The following is a 21,275-nucleotide window of genomic DNA, read 5'->3' as shown; positions in this document are numbered from 1 at the left end:
TTAATTTACAAATGAGTCTATAATATCTAGAATGTCCTCGGTAGCATCCAGGGCAGTTTGGGCGTCATCTTGACTACTGTAGACTTCATGTGGGATTTGGGAGAATGCCCAGTTATCTGGATACCTGTTTTTAAAGTAATCCACAAATCTACATAGGCGATCCACTTTATCAAAGAGGAGAGAGCCATTTGGCATCTTATCTTTAACTTCGCACACTAGCTCGAACAGGCTGTGTGTGCGACTGGAGTATCCCAGCGAAGCTAACTGTGCAGCGTTGAGTCCTTTCTCGATCGCCTGATGACACTGGATGACACCCATTCAAAGGAAGGTTCTCTGTCATGAGGATTCATCTCATTTCTACCAGATCTCAAGTCTTCGTATGCCTGTCGCCACCATCGTCTTGCATTTGGAAGATCTGGTGTTCGATGCCCCTCGAAAAAGGATTGTCAATTTCTTGATTCGCAACCTTTTCTCCATGACCCACCAGCATAATATCCTCCGTAGGTGTTAAACCGGTGGCGATCATCAGATGCCCTCTGATTAGCCCTCTGGAAAATATCGTGATACGTAGATACGCCCCTCGTTAGTCTGTCCAATTCCATCTGAAGATGTTTGAATGCCTCATTGAACAAATGCACTGGTCCCTCAGGGTGCTTATCAGGATGCCATTTCAACATCAGGCGATGGATTGCCTTTTTCCTTTCTTTTTCCGGCAACTTCCAAATCTCTTCTAGCTCCGCAGACACGCGCTTTTTGGCCTCGTCAATGTCAGCAGGAAATGAAGGATTATTCCTAAGACTGCTTTTCCCTGGGTAGTCTGGTTCTTCCCTATCGAAAGGAACAAGTTCGAAGCACGCCTGTGCCTTTGGAATGTGGATCTTATAAATGTCGGAAGTACTAGCTTCAACAGTATCATTTGCTCCAAGACTTACCTCCGCGTCATGTGCAGCTAGTGAGGGCAAGATTTCCGAAGGAGACCTCTTAGACAAAAGATCTACAAACACAAGCAATCCTTTCTCGTGAATCAAATTACCGAGAACATGGTTGACACGATCGGTTACGCTTGTAAGTGTCCTTATCTTAGTTTCCTCGGTTGGATGGGTGACGTACAGCTGATGTCTGTCCTTCATAAAGGCAGGTATCTGTTTTTCACTGTTGGCAATGTTTTTCTTATCCAGCTGAAGGACAGAGTTGATGCTTTGCATGCAGGTCACTTCCAAATGCATTAAGATCTCCCTCAGTGACTGCCTCTGTTCTTCATTGATAATCTTGTTATCGTCGTGCTTCACTATGCCGGCAATTGCAATGAGAAGTTCTTTCGAATGCAGGACCGTTTCAAGCTGCCGTTTAAACTCACAATTACCGTACTGAACAAGCGGACACGTTGCCTGATCAATATCAGATGTATTCAATACTTCTTTTACCCTCCCACTCAGTACTTTGGGGCGAAGTATTTCTGGCAGTTTTCTAAGAACTTCTGTCATGATGGATTCTTCCTCATCGAAGAAATGAAGGATTGGGAGTTCACAGGTTGAAATGCGGCCTTTGAGATGATTAGCGTCATTGAAATAGAGGGTATCAGATCGCTTCAAGCCGTGTTTTGTCGATGGCAAGTACAAATGAGACGTTTCTTCCAACTCTTGCTCACCAATAACCAATAGACTATCTGATTTTTGGATTCCTTTGTAGAAATAAGAAGATACGACTTCAACCTTCCGTAATATGTTTGGATGAATTGTTCCTACTTCTCCGACTTCGAATACCTTTTGAAGAACAAACGCATTTTGTGCAATGGATGGTGTATGAGTTGTTCCAAGAATCCGAAGAAGCCAAAAGAAACGGCCCCACCTGTCAGGTAGCTGGTAGAGAAACGGAGACAGATTACGCGGCAAAGTGCGGGAGATTTGTTTAGCTTCCACAATGGTACATGAGCTGCCATCAATGACTGGAACAAGAGGAACGTTTGCTTTTCCAAGTTCATTCTCAATGTTTCCACAGTGTTCGCATTTTTCCGAGGGGTTGCAGGATTTTTGGTTAGTGCATTGATCACACAGAAACGACAAGATTTCTTCCAAAACCTTTCTCAAACTTTCTTGTTTTTCATTCTTCTGACCTTCTACCTCAAGTTTTCTACACAAGATAGTTGTGTGCTTCAAAACTACTGACAGTTCCGGCTTTATGATCATGCCAAGTTTGGATTGAATATCTTGCATGTGGCACTCGTAGCATTTTGATTTGATGGCAGCATACTGCGGCAAAATTGGTAGCACTGTCCACACCAGCTTCGTTTTCTCGATCATTGATCCAGAGTACATGACGCAACAGTCTCTAGCTGCCACTGGGGGATGAAGGGATCGAAGATCTTGTTCGAGCTCTCTTCTGACAAGGAATTTTACTCTTCCTACCTGTTCCAAGAAATGTTGGTCTTCATGGAGCCTACATTCATTTTGCAGACAAGAGACAAGACATTTTGATTTCAACCTGTCATTTCTTTGAACACTGCATCCTTCAATTTCCTCTGCAAATGTTAGGAACGTTGACTTTCTTAATTCATTCTTCAGTCCAACTTCTCTCAGAAAGTCTAAGCCCAGTATTTTCCATATCGTACTCGGTGGAAAGTCGTCGCTTGCTTTCATGAGTCGGAACACCTCGACTTTGGGGTCAAAGAAGTGTGATGCCGCATGTAGTACCCCATCTCTTCCTGGAATGAATGGCAGCGAATGTAACTGCAAGTACGAGATTTTATCTTTCCTCTCTTCGTCGGCTAGAAACAGAAGCATACGCTTTATTTTTTGTAGATGTTGTGTTCGACCCTCGTGCGACATGTCACCGAATCTGGGTAAAATGAAATTGGCATAAACGTAGTATTCATTTCCTTTGGATAATCCAAGAGTCTTGTACAGATGCGCAAACTTTTCTTTCTCTTTCAGAAAGACCGCGGGCCAGCTTTCTATCCAAACATGTTCAACAGAAGGGACGGTTTCTGAGAGCACGAAGACAGATCGTGAACTGTCGATGCTTACGTGTTCCTCGTTAATTGTCTCAAAGCAGGGAAGGCGTTTTATATCTTCGAGATCTTTGGTACTACCGAGAAAGATCCTGAGTATCTCCTCGTGCTGTCTCTTTACAAGACGTCTGAAGAGAGTACTGTCCTTAGACATCCAGTACAGGAGGACCTGTAATATCTGCGCCTTGGAACCAACGTTGCAGGCTAGCCGGTGGATTACAGGCATTGAATGATCAGCAAGAGTGCATACACCCAACGTTTGCAGCGCTGAAGAAGCTGGTAAAGGCATGTCTTTTTGAAGAGCGAGGACAGTGGAAGATAACTTCAGTGGTACCAGGCAGAGAGAAAAATTGCTTGTCGAAGACTGTCGCAGAGCTTGGGAAAGGGGGACTGCTGGTAATATCGCATAATCCCTGAGTCTTTCTTTGATTTCATCGAGGAAAACATCTGACCCATCTGGAGATTTGTTAATATCTTCCAGTAGATTCCACAAATTCTTGAACCACTTTGGTGGAAACCTTGTAAACCTGCCATCAAAGGGCAGGTAATCATCTGATGAAACCTTTCAGAAGGGAAAGTTTTCGCTCATCATCTCAGCAAATGGCAGTAATGTCAGTAAAGACAGAGTCTTGTTTTGCTGGTATTCTGTCAAGAAACTCCTCATGAAGGAAATTCGGGGAGTTCTTTGGGAAAAGTTCCGCGTATTCTGATTTAAAGACACGTGTCGACGTGGAAAACACTCTTAGCATGTCATCTTGTGTAAGCAATAGTGGAAGGCCATCAAGTGCAAATTTGTCTTGTTTCATACAGTACGCGAGAAGCAAAGTCAAACATTTGCTGTCCTGAAGCTTTGATCGCGAAATTGTAATTGGAAGCTGAGTAGTAAGCCGATTTTTCCCTCGTAGGAAATTCACAACAGTGGATGGCATAACTTGAAAAATAGGAAGCGAGGTGTTCTGTTCTTTTCGTTTCTGCGACGGCTGCATAACTTTTCTCGCCACACAAACAGGTGACTCAATGACAGGAAATCCAATCTGTTGGAGGAGCTTCTTCAGGATTTCATGCTTCTTTGGCGATGGAGGTCTTGATACTCCCAAGTACAGTGGTTCAGCAAATGTCTGACTCAACGTGTTGCAGAATCCAAGCTTAGACTCATCTGTGTTTGATCCACAGTCAACAGGAGTTCTCCATGACAGAAGCCAAGTATTCTCATCAGTTGGCAGGAGAACGGGGAAAAGCCTACATCCCGTACAAGCAATCAACTCATAGAAGATACAAATGAATTCCTTCCAGTATCTGTCACTCTCTTGGAGTGGGAAAAACCCATGATAGGCACGTAATATCTCCAGAGTGACTTTTAATCTCTCTTGTGGGATTGGCATTGACCACTGATAACGGTCAGTGAAAAAATTTCGAATCCACAACATGACCTCGACGTAGGAGAGTGAAATAACGTGCTCAAAGAGTTGCTTATTCCACAAGGTTTGACGATCCTCAGTCGAACCTCTCCACAGACTTCTTCGACTCTCATGATCCAAGGCGAAGTAACCATGAACATGGACTGGCAATTTCGTGTCAATAGGACGACAAACGAGCAGCAACACCTCCAATAGGAATGAGTTTGTGTTGGATTATGGAGTTTTCGTCCATTTCATTCCAGTTTGGACAGCCAAGCTGTTGACATATCACCAATGTTCAATGTTTCTCTGTTTGTTTGTCTGCAGAAAGATTTCGTAGCAAACATCTGCAGGCTGCCGTGTTTTGATACTTTCACCATTGTTGACAGCTGAGATGTATTCAGATACGTGAGTGTAGAAGCATTTCTTCTTAACCTACTCCGTTGGTTCCATTTTTACTTCAACTGTTCTTGTAGATGTCACAACACCTTCTGGAGTAATCTCTGATATTTTGACAGATGTTACATTTTTCAGAAAGAGGAGACTCTCTGATGCAGACATTTCGAATTCCTTCAGCAGTTTTTCGATTCTGTTTTTGTTCCAGATTTCGTGGCTTATTTCAGATGCTTTTGTCCTGAGAGGAAACCGAAATATGGTATAACGATTGTGAGATTCAGTGAGAGTGTCTTCCAGGTAACAAGGAAAAACATCCGAGTACGTCTGGCGCATCCGGTCCGTGACATCATATAACCGACCTGGACTAGTAGGGCTTGCCCCTGGAACATGGCAGCAGAGTGGATCAAACACGCACAGGGTGTCCCCGCCAGATATGAAACTCGGACAATCACTGAGATGGTACACAGTGTTAAATCCGACGCCATAGCGACCGATCTTACTCATTTCATTTCCTTTACTTCCTTGGCCAAGGTCTTGAATTCCCTCGATGTCTTCGGTGGAAAAACATTGATTGTTGAAAACACAAAGTGCGGGGCCTTGGAGAGACTTCATGTTGTCACCAAAAACCCTCTGAGTTGGATGACTGCGTGGATCATACACAATATGAATTTCAGTCGCACCAGCGTCATCTGCATTCTGAAGCAATTCTTTAAGCACTGTAGCCTCTCCTGAGTACGACTGAAGAATGCGCTTGATCCGGGATGTCAGTTTTTCCTGCTGGCCAAATGCTACTCGTAGATTTTGTGCATACTCCTCTAGAACTTGGTGGCGAACATCTTTGATGTTCAGCCTCTGTGCCAAAGTAAAGCTAATGTCCTGATGACACTGGTAGATTTGTCCATCTTCATCGCTTATCCAGTCAACATCGCTGTAACCAAGGTCTTTAGTTGGGCGCATAACATCTAGGACATCCGGGAGATAAGTAATGGAATTATCGCCATCTTTACGGGCTTTCTCAAGAAGACGCGCAATAGCAATCACAACTGTCACTTCAGCAGCCTTTAATGGTCTACCGTCACCTCGAACATAGATCTCACGAAGAACCTCCTCGTAGTCTGTAGCCTTGAACCTCTTCTTGATTTTTGCAGATTCAAGAAGATAGGTGTACTGGGTTAACCGCGGAGGGAGATGAAACAAGTGCGGTTCAAGTAATAGGCTTTCTCTTGCCACTTTTGAGGGATGCACAAATCGTTCACCGATAAGAATCCATCTGTCATCCTTGAGTAAGGAAAGGAGTACGTTATGTGGGTTGTATCTACATTCATCGTTCAAATACTTGTAGATATCGTAGCAACTTTTCTCAACACCACGGGACACAGTTCCTTTCTCGAAGTGATCACGGATGTTGTGCAACTGATTCATGACTTCTTTGAGAGTAGGTCGTCTCCTGTGCATATCAAGAAATTGGGACACTTCTTTTGGCATCGGCAAAACATCACACTCATCAAGGACTGGTGCAACACTGCTCACAAGGCTAATATGAGAGTTGGAGTAAATGCTGTCGGCAGCCATGTAGCGATCAAACCATTTCCATGGAAGGAAAGAAAATCTAGTGCTCCCATCTTGGATCACAGGAAAAATGGCTATTGTCATCAATTGCTGTTTAAGAGATTTGTTATCTCTCCATTTCGTTCTGAACAGCATATCTGACAGATATGTCATCAAATCATGAGATCTTTGCAGTGCACTGTTGTCTTCTCTTGCACACAAACCAGCGACTGAGTTACATTGTGCAATGAACCTTTCTGCAGAAACGCTATCAGTTATCATTCCCAGGTCTTTAAGAGCAGCAAACGTTTGATTTGACGCAAAATCGTCTCTTGGAAATACACCGTCTGCTTTGGAAAAGATCTTCGCTGCTTTAAGATGTGGATGGACAAGATCTTTTGGTTTTTGAAGGTAGATATCTCCTGATACAGGGATGCATCTGACGTCTCTTAACTTCAGGCGTAGACTGTCTTTCCTGCAGTTCAGAGCGAAGAGAATTACAGTATTCCTGTCTTCATCTGATACACATGGAAGTCGTGGTAGGAACACCTCGTCAAAAAATCGGTCTTGACCAAATGTTTTTTCCTTTAACTCGCGTTCAAGATTTGCACGTATGAAAGCGCGCCGTGTTTTGTCGCTGACATCCACAACAGTAGATTCAGGGAGGCAAGTTTCCAAAATGGCGCTTACTGTATCTTTTATGGTTCCTTCATCTTGAAATTCTTGACTCAAGAACACAACGTCCTGGAATTTCAGAGCTTTTCCATCTTTCCTGAAGAGGGCGGGTTGCGGCGATTTATTGATTCCGTGTACCAAAGTTTGGTAGAAGGCATCAAAAATTTCCGAGCAGTTTCCGTCCTTTGGCACGTTATCAACGTCTGGCCACAGGTAATCATATGCTACTGACCCATACATGCCTGTGAAAAGTTGAAGAAAGTTCTCATCGGACAGCAAGTAGATGTAGGCTCTGCAGATAACCTCCCTGAGGAGAAGATCGTTCCATTGGGCATGTCTGTTCATACCTGCAGGAGTTCGTTTATGGAGATGCTGTCGGTTGTCAGTCACTGCGAAAGCCCCATTGATATGTACAGGCAGCATACTTTTCATGGACAATGGGAGGTAGCAGTATACCTCTCCCTGAAGTTTAGAATCATGTGATTCCAGGAAGGTCATTGCAACTTCTCCCCTGGGAGAGAGTCCCACATCAGATTCTTCTGCAGCCATTTTCCTTGTTGTTGCAGAGCCCTCGCACGTGACTTTGATCGATTTGAAGGTTTTCTTCAGCATCGCTGTTTCATTGTGAAAGAATTCTGCTCCTGAAGGGGTCATTTCCTGGGTAACTGATTCTGTGCAGAGTATGATGTCATCCTTGACAGTATTTTCCAAGAAGTCTTTCTCTATGCTGAAAAGCTTTGCAGCTTTCGAGGCGTCTGTGGACTCCGCAGGAAGATAATACATAGATACCTTCATCACTTTCTTTGTGAATATCAATAGACTTCCGGAAGAATTCCACATACTGAGCAGGAGTCCTTTAAGTCTCACTTCGTCGTAATTCTCTCTACTTATCTCACTTTTCAGCGCTGCTTCTTTAGATCGTAATGGAAGTCGGAAGAGTGACCCATCATAATGGAAAGGCTCTGACAAACGGCAACCAAATACCCCATTGAAAGGCATGAACTGATCTGGGAACCTTCGTAGGCGCAGAGAGCTCTGGAGATTGACTCTTACTCCGGGTTGAGATTTATCTCGTAGGACTCCCCCTAGGTGCGTCGTATGGGGATCGAAATACTGAATAAAGTGTCTGCTCACAAAGCAAGGTACGTCCGTCAAGTGGTACACTGAATTGAAACCACTTCCAAATTTTCCAATTTTTTCAGCATTCTTTTCTTTTGTTCGTCCTCCGAGACGAAGAATGTTCGCGAAGTCTTCGTCTGTAAATGTCGCATCGTTGAAAACCCAGAGGGCAGGACCTTGGCACGCCTTCATCCCTGGGTCAAAGAGTTTTTCCATGGCATCACTGTTTGTTCTCATGTCAACCAGAAATCGAACTTCAGTGGCACCAGCGTCCTCAGCATTCTGTATCATTTCTTTGAAAATGGCTGTGTCCTCATATGTATTCTTCAGGATGTTCCATATCCGAAGAGTCGAGGTTCTGTCTGACCTGCCTGGGTAAATTCATCTAGATTATCAGCATCCAAGAGCAAGCGACTGAGTGGAGGGACATGCAAAAATTTCGCAAGGTCTGCTGTTATCTGAGGATTAATGATACTGAATCTCCTGCCATCCTCAGACTGTTCTTCATGCACAAATGATTTTAGCCAAGGCCTATCAATAAATGCACTGTCTGTTACCGATATCAAATGGCATCCTTCAGATTCTGTTGGTACTAATACACGGCTTTGCAGGTCTTGCGGTATTTCCCCAATTGTCTGGAGTTGTTTGAGGATTTGGAGTACCAGACGAAGTTGGCGTGCATGGTAAGCAGTGTCATTCACTCTTGACTGCTCACAGGATTTTTTTACTTCGTGCAAAATGTCAACCAATGTTTCCACATTAGCATCCACAGTTGATTTCGCTCCAAGATCCCGAAACAGGTCTACAAATTGACGCATGGTATGAGGAATCTGTGTCATATATGGTGACATATCAAACGGAAGATCATCTACGCACGTCTCTGTTGGGTCTGAAAATCCAGCGCCATTCCATATTGGAGAACGAACTGCTGTCAAGTACTTCAGTACACGTCCTCTTTGTACTTTCCACCTGTTCAAGAGGAAGGCATATATGCTTTTGACCATTGGTGCTAGTTCAATGGGATCTACATCACGGGACTCTCGAGTGAGTTGGACGCACTTCTGCAACTGTTTCGTCACATTCTGCAAAGTTGGTTTCTTCGAATCCATTTGAAGATGCCTGAACAGTGGCATGAGGTTGCTGTCCTCTTTCGTGAGTGGAACCACTGAACCACACAGCATAAAATTCTCTCTTGACAGGAGCATAGTCTCACTTGGAGTGGAGAGGAATGAAGAAGGCAGTTAATACCACTGGAGCTGAGATGGATAGAATGAAGGCTGAACCTGCTCGTAAGGTATGCAGGGTTTGCTCTTGATGTAATCTGCCAAAGTGCAAGAAATTCTAGATGAATAAATATTCAAAAGCCTCATGTTATTGGCAAGGAACTTCAGAAAGGAGCGAGCGAGATCAACATTGTTTGACTGGGAAACAATATCAAGACACATAACTGCCTCGCCCACATTTACCTTGTCCTGTCTTCTCATGCCAAGTTGGCTCAGAGCTGAAAGGACTTCTGGTTCTGTGAAGGGTTCAGTTGGAAATAATCCTCGTTCCCCAAAGAGCCTGCGGAGAGCTTGATCTCGCATATCAAGGAGTTCGGGAGGTGATTTTAGTGTTGGAGAGGAGCTGGCTGGGGGAACAAACTTTAGTTTTTGGAGCAAGTGCTTGCTTGATTCACATTTATGTTTGATCTCATTCCAGTGACGCAAGAACCAGAGTGTGGTCATTTGAACATCCGATTTGGTGTACAAAATACCTTCATGGAGTTCTCGCATTATGTGTTTGATGACGTCGAACCTTGAAAGAGCATCAATTTTCAATTTGTCCAGGAGAGGTTTAACATTGTGCTTCACTGCGATAACAGCTCTTTGTAACTTTACTGGTTGAGGAAGGTCTTTTGATTCATTTGCAGAAATGTCAAAGTAACCGATAGATTCCCTTGCAGTAACTATCGATGCACAAGACACGCCGGAGCCATGAAGAGTCTTGAAGAGTGGGAGAGAAAGCAGTAGATCACGAGCCGAGGAATTGATTGTTGCATTTGCGATACATTTGTTGAAGAGGTAACGTTCGCTATCCTTGAGGTCTTGTAACTTGTTGATAAGAGAACTGCGGTCTATGTTCTGAGTTGCCGTAAGAATATCGTCGGCAACTGGCTGCTGAATGTAACCTTGTGATATTACTGCAGGGTGCCGGATGACGTAATCTGTGAAGTTGAGAACTTCGATCCCAATCTTGACAAGGACGCCTTCGAGCTTTTCATCAAGAGTAACCTGCCCATTTATTTTGACAATCAAAGCCGACTTCTTTGCAAGTGGTTTGAGTGTAACTTCGGCAGCTTTTGTGTCTGGAAGTGGAATGAGGGGCAGCCCTTCAAATTGGGACAGATCGTCCGGACTCTCTTTGTACAACATATTCCAGACTGCTTCTAGCCATGTAGCAGGCGGTTGGTTTGCGATTCCTGGCTCTTTTTGCCATCTGCCAAATCTGCGTCTTAGAAGTGTAGCAACTGATTCCAAGCTCAAGACCTCAACCTGAAACCTGCCCTGTGCGGCTGCAATCAGATATAAAACACAAGGAAGAGGAACATTATGAACGAATCATGATGCGATTACACTCGACGATGCAATGGACAGTCTCAAAACAATGCACTACATTGTATTTCTTAGATTTTAATGCATCTGTTTTTAGAGCAGATTTAAAATGATAATGCATTATATTTATTTGGTATTAAAGAATTACGATTTCCTATCAATGATTTCTTTTCTATAAAGAAGACAATTGAAAGTCACCAGTCACTTTTATGCTAACATTACAGATATTTCAGAAGTGCATACATACATTCATGTTACTAATCCAGTTATTTTTTTTCACTTAAAACAACGGAAAATAAACAGAAGAGTTAATAATTTCCTTACTGCAGTAATCAAATACGAAATGTTGCGTAATTAGAACCCATTAAAAATAGGTTTTGTTTTGTCTCTGTAATTTAAGAGCATCTTTTAACAAAACATGAAGACAAGGTTAGATTACACTCCTGAGAACGTAGGAATCACACGGACATTATCTTTCTCGATTTAACACTCTACGAAATAAATTATGAACTTAGTTAACATGTTTGTCAGTAGAGTATGAAAAAGAGTGATCGAGAGCGAAAAATGGATGTCAAATACAACACTTACCCACTTTGGTAAGAGAGTCTCGAAGTGCTCGAGATACTGCTGTTCGAATGAAAGACTGACTCTCACCAGGAATGAGGACGCGTGGAAATCGGGCGGTTGGAATGTACACCTTTGTGTAAGAGTCTTCAAATATGATGAAACTGCCGTCATCGAGAGGTAGTAGTGGCAGTGCTGTCAACTCAGAAAACTCCCCATCTGACATGATGTATTCTAGAATCAAAAGTTTCTCCTGACTGTTGAGATCTTCGAGGACGGACTCGTGTCTGCGAATGCACCTACGAAGAAGTGCTGGGGTTGTTGTGACGATGTCCCCTTTGAAGAATTTCCTGATGGATTGCATGCAGAACTTGGGGAGCGATGCGTAGGGCTGATCAGCGTACAGAAGGCACTTCAGTATAACTACTTCCATTTCGTCTTCTACGGATAAATCGTTAAAGACGACTTCTCCAATTTTCAACCATCCATTGTTCTCGCTGTGTATGATACGTTCTTCGAACAGTTTTTCAAAGAAAGGCTCTAAGATAACATTCCACTTTTCATGTACGCATGACTCGTCTGGCCACGCACAGTAGATGCTCTCCACGCTGACGTCATCTGCATTTATTGAAGTTGTTATGGCTCTGACGTATACGGACGGAAGAACTTCTTTTACAAGCAATTCATTCCATTTCGCGGGAACATCTGTTTGATCTGGACCAGGCCACTTGATCGCTCGGCGGTCACTCTGAATTCTGAAAAACCCGTGCAAGTGAACGGGTAACCCAGTGCGGCTTTCTTCGCCTGGAGGAAGTGGTAAGAAACAGAAGACCCTTCCAAAAGATCTATCATGTTCATCTTCCATGATACTGATAGGAACGGCAATAGCCGTCCATGGCAACAGGTTCTGTTTAACAGCCATATCGGAAAGTTCTGGACTCATAGCGGCACCTGCGATGTGGTGGCAAACAATCCAACGGGTAGTCTTTGATCCTTCTACGTTTTCAGAACATATCTTGACATCGTAGGACATCGCAAGGTCCTCTCGAGTTGCCACCTTTCTCGAACAATACTCCATCAACTGTCGCGCGAACTGATCCTGCCCAGTCGGTTGTTCTTCATGACCTGTAACATTTGCCTTCACGCGAACAAAGAGACGAGAATTCTGGTCAGTCGGTCGCTTCATAACTTCGACTTCTTTCAGTGACCGGAGGAAGAGCATCACGACATCCACGTCGACAAGGAAAGCGTCAAGGAGATCGTCCATCTTCTTTTCATCCGTATAAACTTTGTTGGAAAGTTCACTCTCTGTCTCGCGGAGCGGGAATCTGAACAACGACCCATCGAATTGTCCGTCACGGAACCCGTCTTCAACATCGTCGAAAATTTGCCGATACGGTCGGAACTGGTCTTCACATGTTCGAAAGGTATTTTGGTCCTCTGAGCTTTGCAGGTTAAATCGGAATCCTGTTTGGGGGAGACCATGATTTCTAAAGTGCTTCGCCAATGGATCCAAGTAGGCTATCCTACGATCACTCATGATGCTTGGGAGATCTGCGAAGAAAATGAAAGCTTCCATGTAACAATGTATCGTCAAAGGTCATCATATAACTTTGCGTCATTTTCCTTATTCAATAGCATTTGTTTTCACACAAAGTAAGCCTTTATTTCCCTGATTTCGATGAATTTACCCATTATTTAAAATTGTTTTGTGAAATTGGCAAGTACGCAAAAGAAATTAGCAGTAGCTACACCTACATGTATCATACACCGACGTAAATCCGTATCGAGGAGTGGGGAGATGATCAGTGATAGTCATCACACACTTGCACGAGGGCAAGCCCATGATACGCACCACTAGCGTAAATCCGTACCGACGAGTTGGGAAAGGGGGATAGAGGATGATCGGCAATAGTTATCACATAATAGCACGAATACATGGTCATAATACGCACACACGTAAGATGTTTACGTACAAAATGAAATGAAATGAAACAAATGAAATGGTTGCAAGGATATTTATTTCTGTATCAAAGTATGTAGTAGATAGTTTTGTAGTTTTCTGGGATTTTTTTTCGTGTGAAATATTTGATGTTTCTTTCCATCAAAAAGCAAGAAACTTTTTAACCCACAGGGAAGTGTGCGGGGAGAGGTTGTGGGAGGAAGAGTTTTCCGGGGGTGGTGGGAAGGGGTTAGGTTAGGTAATACACTTCTTTGTTATGTGTAACGGCATGAATTTTCTTTCTTTATTGAAGATTTGTTGTCTAACCTGTTGGTTCTTTTTTTTTTCTCCTAACAACATCTTATTCGAAACACAACATCTAGTAAACAGAATGGTGGGCATAATGTAAACTTTGAATAATGAGACATTGAGCGTTAGACAAATAATGCTTGCCTTCTCCTGCTATTCAACGGAAATGTACCTGTGATATGGTAGACTGAGTTGAAACCGATGCCAAATCGGCCAACCTTGAGTGGATTGTCCTCTTTGTTGCTGCGTGCTGGCTCCTGTATTCCCTTCCAGTCCTCTGACTTGAATTTGGCATCGTTATATGCGTAGAGGGCGGGACCCTGGTACGGTGCCAGGGAGTCACTGTAGAGTGTTTCCGTGCCATACTGTCTGACGTCATAGAGAAATTTAACTTTCGTGGCCCCAGCGTCTTCCGCATTTTGCAGAATTTCCTTTCACAAACAAACGAAAACACACGCGGAAATGAGAATCTCTACGCAAAAAGCAATCAAAACAATGGGGTACATTTCACAAAGCTGTTGCTCCTGGTCGCTGAATGAATCCAGTGTCTTGGTAACAGCTTTACCTTTAAGTGATATCATTCTGACATGGCAAAATATCTGCCATAACATTCACAACGAGATTAAATGACAATTCCTTTGTGAAATCGCAACCTAAATATAGACCTACATAAAACACTTTCAGTATTAGGTTCCGTTTTATTAGTCTTAGATACCCTTTTATACTCGTTTTGGTATGTTGACCAAAAAAAAAACCATTAATGAAAGCAGCGATACTACAAGTTCAAGGGCAGCCTCTTCATTTTCAACACTGTCATTCGAGAATGCACTTTACTCCTAATCCAGCTTTACCAGAAATCTATAATATTATTATTTTCATCTTGGTGAGGAGGGACATCGGAGTTATAAACATCTCTTACCATGTTTACGAGGCTGAAAGTGTCTGAAACGATTTGAACTCTTGACACGGACAAATCGGCAACATCTTAACACAGATTATGTGGATACTGGAATAAAGTAAATATTCATGGATTCAGCAGTGACAATTTTCTTGTCATTTTTAGTTATATTTTCAAGTTTATCACATGTCATATTATGTAGGCCTAATTATTGTTCGATGGAGAGATGGAGAATGTTTATGTCAATCTCCTTGCTTTTCGCTCCTTCCATAGGTCTTATAGTAGGGCAGATATGTAACAAAATTTGGTCGAGATGCTCACATCCGGCGGTAAGTATGAAATTTTGCAAATGGGGGTATTTTGGGGCGCTGATTTCAAGTATTGCCGGATCCAAGAGATTTGACCACGGGGTCGGCCGCCATTTTGAATTCCAATATGGCCGCCATCACAAAACAAATCTAAAGATCCCTATCTTCAGTTCTGAATGACCTGTGGTACCATAATTTGGTACACAGCGTTTTGACATATTGAATTTGATGACAGATTTATTTGAAGTGTCTGAAAAGCATCGAATGGCCGCCATTTTGAATTCCAATATCGCCGCCTCGACGAAATATTCAAAATCCCTATCCCGATTTCTAAGTGGTGAGTGACGCTGAGATTAGGTGTAAACAAGTATTTTAACATACTGACTTCAAATATTAACTAATGTAATGTGTCTGACAAACGCAATGCCTGCTATTTTGAATTCCAGTGTGGCTACGAAGACAAACACCACGACTAACATTCACGGGCATGTCAAAAAGTGCAGCAGAAAGGAAGCATAATGCCCCTTTCACTGACGTCACAATGTAAATACAGCAGCGCGCACTCAATCAGTTACAAACGCGCGCTCAATCAGGTAGCCTAATTTACGTACAAACCTGAGATAGAGATTTTCAACACTCCAGCATGGCAACTTTGCATACAAATTCAAACTGGCTGCCGTGCAGCTTGTCAGACATATCAAATAAGTCTGTTATTGAAGTCATCATATCACCATGCTTTTAGGTATCACATTCCAATGGCTTACGTCATTCAGAACTGAAGATAGGGATCATTGACAGCGGCCATATTGGAATTTAAAATGGCGGCTGACCCCGTGGCCAGATCTCTTGGATCCGGCAATTTTTGAAATCAGCGCCCAAATATACCCCTATATGCAAAATTTCATACTTTCCGCCGGATGTGAGCATCTTTTTCACATATCTGCCCCACTATTACCTCCTCAACGTAGAACAAGAATGCAAGTTTATCAGTAACTATATAGATTGATATTTCAAGTAAAAAAACAACAACATATAGATAGAACTATAATTATATTACATCATATCAACATACATGTATTACTTACCTTCAAGATCTGACCATCGCTGTAATCACGAAGAATTTTCTTCAGTATCGTAACGAGCGAAGGGACTGTTATATTAAACTCGTCTGAACAGATGAGATTAGCAATAAAAATAAACCTCATTATACACAGGAAATGTTCAACATGTATCACCAATATCATTATACGCTCAATTATTTTAGAATTGCATCGCATTTCCGTTTTGACTTTTTCTGAGTGAGTTAAAACTTTCAATTTCAATTTTGAGTTTTTTCGAAACGGAGACACAACCATAGTCAATTACATTTCCCTGATCACAGCAGCTGCAAAAGCAACCAGGAGTTTGACAATCTCATTTTTACCTCATATTCTAAATTTCATACACATGCAATTAAGATGAATTAAGTATGAAGAATTTAACCTCAAAGTATGAAAACGATTTTTAAAAGTAATTCTAAAGTCACTCACGTAGAACAAAAATCCATTCCAGTGATACCTCACTTGCAATATTTCAGCGCGTGAATGTTCTTTAAGCTATTATGTAGAATATGCCATATATCTTGTTATTATTTTTTTTAGCAGGTCTTATCGCTAATATCTCAACATAACAAGATATTCTGTTTTTGGGATGAAATTGTTTCGCTATCAAACTCTTCATATCCTTTCATATTCTTCATTTCAAGTGGCGGATCGTGTGTGTGTGTGTGTGTGGGGGGGGGGGGTGTTGGCGTACTGGGCACCACCCTTGATTTTTCTTTGATAAAAGAAATTAAAGGGCCCCCTTGATGAAACCCGAAAGTGGCTGGAGAAAATGAGAAAGCTTTTACATGAGCCCCATTTTGTTTGTTTGATTGTTTGTTTGCTTTTTGCTTGTCGCCCATTAACCCCGTTAGTGGTATCACGATTTTTACGGAATTCCTGGATCCGCCCTGATTCTTGTGTTCACTAATTACAATTTTAAGTCTTTGCAGGCATGATGTGCAATTGAGAGAACTCAGTGTACAGTTGAAAAATCCTTATTGCGTGCAAAATCTAAACGCAATTAAATTGCAACGTTCTTCTTCATCCTGTCTTCATTATTGAAAATAAAGACAATCATTCATTATTTACAAGGCGTTTAACCTCATATAGTAAAGAACAATATCAACGAGAAGGTACAAAGCAATGGGTGTACGGCCTATACACGTCGATTGTTTAAACTATTCTATAGGCCTAACATTACTCTTTGAGTGGTTACGATTTGAAATGATTTTGATTCTAGTGACCGTTTTCTTTTGAATGGCAATTCACTGAAAGGGGTGGTAAAGTATTGGATGAGTGAGGATACAGCCTCTAACTTTTTGCAATATACTTGAAAACGACTTTATGTACTGTTAAATAGCATACAATAAGAGTAATTCAAAGTTCATTTGATGAAAATAGGTTTTGAAATGGCTGGGATATCCAAAAACAAAGTAAAATAAATTGATCTTAAAAAAGTGATGAACACCTTTTGTTAGGATTGCTTGTGGATATCTCAGCCATTTCAAAACCAATTTTCATCAAATATTTAATTCCTCTTTGAACTATATGCTCTTTCATATTTCATAAGAAGTTTCTCATGATCTTAAAAAAGATAATCATCAAAAATGCTGGAAACATGAAGCCCCATCTCAACAGAAACTGTACCCATCCCTTTAATAATGAAAATAGAAGCATATCAACATAAAGAATCTCAGTAAACAATGAAAGTGTACTCACGGTCGGAATCATCAAGTTCTTGGTCCTGAATAGGCAGGTGGAAGGAGGGAATAATAAAACGGAACTATGAAGAAGGCGTTATCAATGTCTTCCAGTATTCATTATCATTAAGTTCTATGAGGCTTGTGATGCTTACTTACGTATATTGCTTACGTAACATTCAAATTAAAATCTATAACTTCGAGTTTTTCACTTTTCTCTGCGCCATGTGAACATGGATTGGATACATCTGTCAAAGATCTGCTTTAGTTAAACCATGCGTCTTTATAGCTTCAAGTTTTTGTGTGCTTTCGTAGAAACGCAATATCTATAAGAGTAGGTGATCCAACATTTCGTTGAATTACCATTAGGACAACCGACTACAGTGCTATTTAATCACTGCTCAACAAGTATCCAAATTCCCTTTTTACGGGGCGTCAGTTCGAAATTCAATTACTAAACCTTCTACCATATCTAGACTATTTGGGACCTTATAGCTTGACACACAAATTGAAGAGAAGCACACTTCAAATTCGTATACAAAGGAATGGCGTATGATTTACAATCTTTTACGAATCCGAAAATACCTTAATATTGACAGCATTTTTTTTATTCATACATTGATACATGATAGTAATCGGTTTGTGTTACATACTCCTTTAATCTCAGTAACTTCCATGCTCTGAGCTTCAAATTCCCCGTCGCCAAAAATGGATTGCTGCGGCGCATTACCCCTTTGTGTAAGCGCTTAACAGCGCATGCGCGATTTGTCATCGGCGGCATTTGTACTGGCAATATCAAAGCTTTGTTAACGTACTAAAGTACAGTTCTAGGTGTCGTACTGCACGAACGCCGAACAAAAACCAAAATACGCCCAGATGATTATGCGTTGAATTGCTCACTTGTATGCTTCTTGAAATAAATCTAAATTCAAACTTAAACTAATCATAGAAATATATACACCGGGGCTAAAACTTAAAGAATTCCGGATGATTTACAGACTGTTGCATTCGAACAAATAAAAATTGGTTACACTGGGGACAAAGTTTAAGAATCTATAGTGATTTGGCTGAGGGGTAAGAATGAACAAGAATAATGGAGATGACATGGCAGGTTCACCATAAGAATGCATGAGTGAGGTCTCAAGGAAGTAGAACAAATCAAGAGAGCACGCTTAAATTCTATACACAGGTGAAGTTGTTAGGCAAGTGGTATTGTAATGGAATTATTTTAATACTGAAATTTGTGAGTTTCCTTTGTCATCATTCCTGTCCAGTGTAATTGTTTTTTGGTGTTTCATAGCATCGGTTCTTTTTCTCAAAGGCCACGATATCAGTAGGCCTATATATTCCACAATTCCAGACATGGCACTATCAATTTAGGTATACCTACCATGATGTAAAATCATGAAAATCATGTGGAAATTCCCTTTTAAACCTGATTCGGGTTACTTTCATATGGTTTTCTTTTAAAAAGGAAATAATTACTTACTCTATATACATGTTCAACAATTAGGTGTAATTCGGAGATAAGATATCGTTTATTTGTTTGTTTGTTTTTGTTTAAAAAAAACCATGTTTTATCATTTGTTTTTCTTTGTCATTCTTTGGATGAGGACAAATAAGAAAAGGGAACGATCATTATGGGAAAATGCACGCTATTACATTTCGATCCATCAAATATTTATCTATCATTCTTCCCACAGTCAGATTGTGAAAGTTATGTTCTGTGTGTCCTTTACGGAATATGTAATTACCACACACCGTTTAATGTTCTAAATTTCTGCGTACATTGTAGATGTAGCTATGAGATTAATAAGAATGAACACTATATATGTTTGAATTCAGAGTTAGAGTTTGGTTTAATTCTATGTTGAAATTGAGAAAGTAATGAACTTGAAACAAGTGAGCAACTATTTATTGCAAGGGACAGAAAGTTTGCAATGTCTTTTAAAAGACCTCGCGGTGAGATTGTGGCCCACCGTACATCATGCTATACGACTCACGACTACAATGAAGACTGACAGAGTTTGGATCCTAAATAAATCACAAAAGCCTCAGTATAAAAACGCTTGTTTATTTCAGATACAAAGCTTGTCAGTCGTATAGTCGTGAGTCGTATAGTGTGTGGTAAGATTAAGTGTCCACCCTCAGAGCACTGTGCCACTGCTGTTGACCATGGTATTTCAACATCCAAAACACTTTCTCCTCTGATTTCTTTTGTTCAAGCTCTTTGAACGGACCAATCAATTTTATTTATAATATTTCAAAACCATGACACTTGTAACCACCTAACGCGTTGAACCTTGACCAATAAACTTGATTATACATGTTTATTTTCTTATTGTGCACTGATAAAGACTTTTAAGAATTAATTCACATATGAGTCACTTTAGTACAGACGTCATCAGAGACTGATGTTCACGTATCTGAGGTCAGTAGACCTACATACCGTTAAGTTATAATCATGGGTAAATTCTGTTCTCAATGAATGATAATCAGCTAACAATAATATGTTTCATTGACGCATATTATAGAAATCTAGGTTTAATCTGTATACGAGACGTATTGAAAAGTATTTACGAATATGTAAGTGGTAATTTCATTCACGATGATTATGTCCATCTACCAATAATAGGTTTAAAGATCTCTTCGTTCAAAATATTGTGAAAACTTACCATGATTAGAGGCGCTAGGTGCAGAACATTTCAAAGCAGGTTAGTCGAAGTTAGGAGAAGAGGAGAAACGCCGATTCATAAATTGATCACATCCTTCAATAAAATTTCAGCTCTGTTGTCTTTTTTTGTTATTTTAGTTTACCCACCGACCTATCTCACTTTCCACTCTTGTTTCTTTTCTAGCCCTGAGTGATCATCGCCTTTCTATAGAAAAGGTATGATAACACGGAGTCACACCACAGCTCTCATAATTCTCCCTCCAGATCTGGCCATACATCCGAGAGAATTCTACGCCAACGATATCTCACAGAAGCAGTTTGATGTGGGAAGAGAATCCTCTCATGGCAAGAGAAATTAAGACTGCCCATCTCATTCGATTACAAGGAACGTATGGACTTTGCTGAAGCCCTCCATCTCACATCATGGGGCCCGAGAGACAACACCCAACTGCCGATGATTTAGCAATATTCTCCCACAATTCCGCGCGTTTCGCAAAGCATTGCACAGTGGACAGAATCAGGGCGTTCACTGGTCTACTGCCTGGCTTTCACTTGAGGTAATATGTCAGAAAGCAATTTTTGCCAGAACTTTTCGGAGCAACAGCCAATCAGAAACAAGAGTCTTGTGGTTATCATAATTACAGTGTGGTGAATAGGTATGTGTGTGTGTGTGTGTGTGTGTGTGTGTGTGTGTGTGTGTGTGTTGTGTGTGTGGACTTGTTTTTAGTCATTAGGGGCCATGCAAGGAAACTCTCTGGGTGCGTACAAATCTTTGCATTTAGAGGGTTTATGGTTGTCATGTGCGTGTTTTCACTTTTTGATATGACTACTGATCAATTACTGGTACAAATTATATAACAAGTCGACCTATCTCAAACGTAAATTGAGCACGTGCCCTTCAGGCTTATATCATTATCATTAAAGAGGAAAACGAGATATCTATATGATGCGCCGTATCTCTCATTCACCAGCTACATTTTGGATCTGGCTGACAGGAATCCAGGCTTGTCACGCAGCCTTTGAGATTTTAAATAAATATAATGCAAACTCAGCCCAATTTAA

At 41.2% G+C, this 21,275-nt stretch overlaps 1 pseudogene; it reads right to left on the bottom strand.

Moving 5' to 3' along the window:
- Positions 1-18,216, bottom strand: LOC140229798 (sacsin-like; annotated as a pseudogene).
- Positions 18,217-21,275: the final 3,059 nt, after the last annotated feature.

Source organism: Diadema setosum, chromosome 6 (genome assembly GCF_964275005.1).
Source record: "Diadema setosum chromosome 6, eeDiaSeto1, whole genome shotgun sequence".
In the NCBI taxonomy this organism is placed as follows: Eukaryota; Metazoa; Echinodermata; class Echinoidea; order Diadematoida; family Diadematidae; genus Diadema; species Diadema setosum.
The sequence above is the reverse complement of the archived record's forward strand: the minus strand, read 5'-3'. Positions and strand labels throughout refer to the sequence as shown.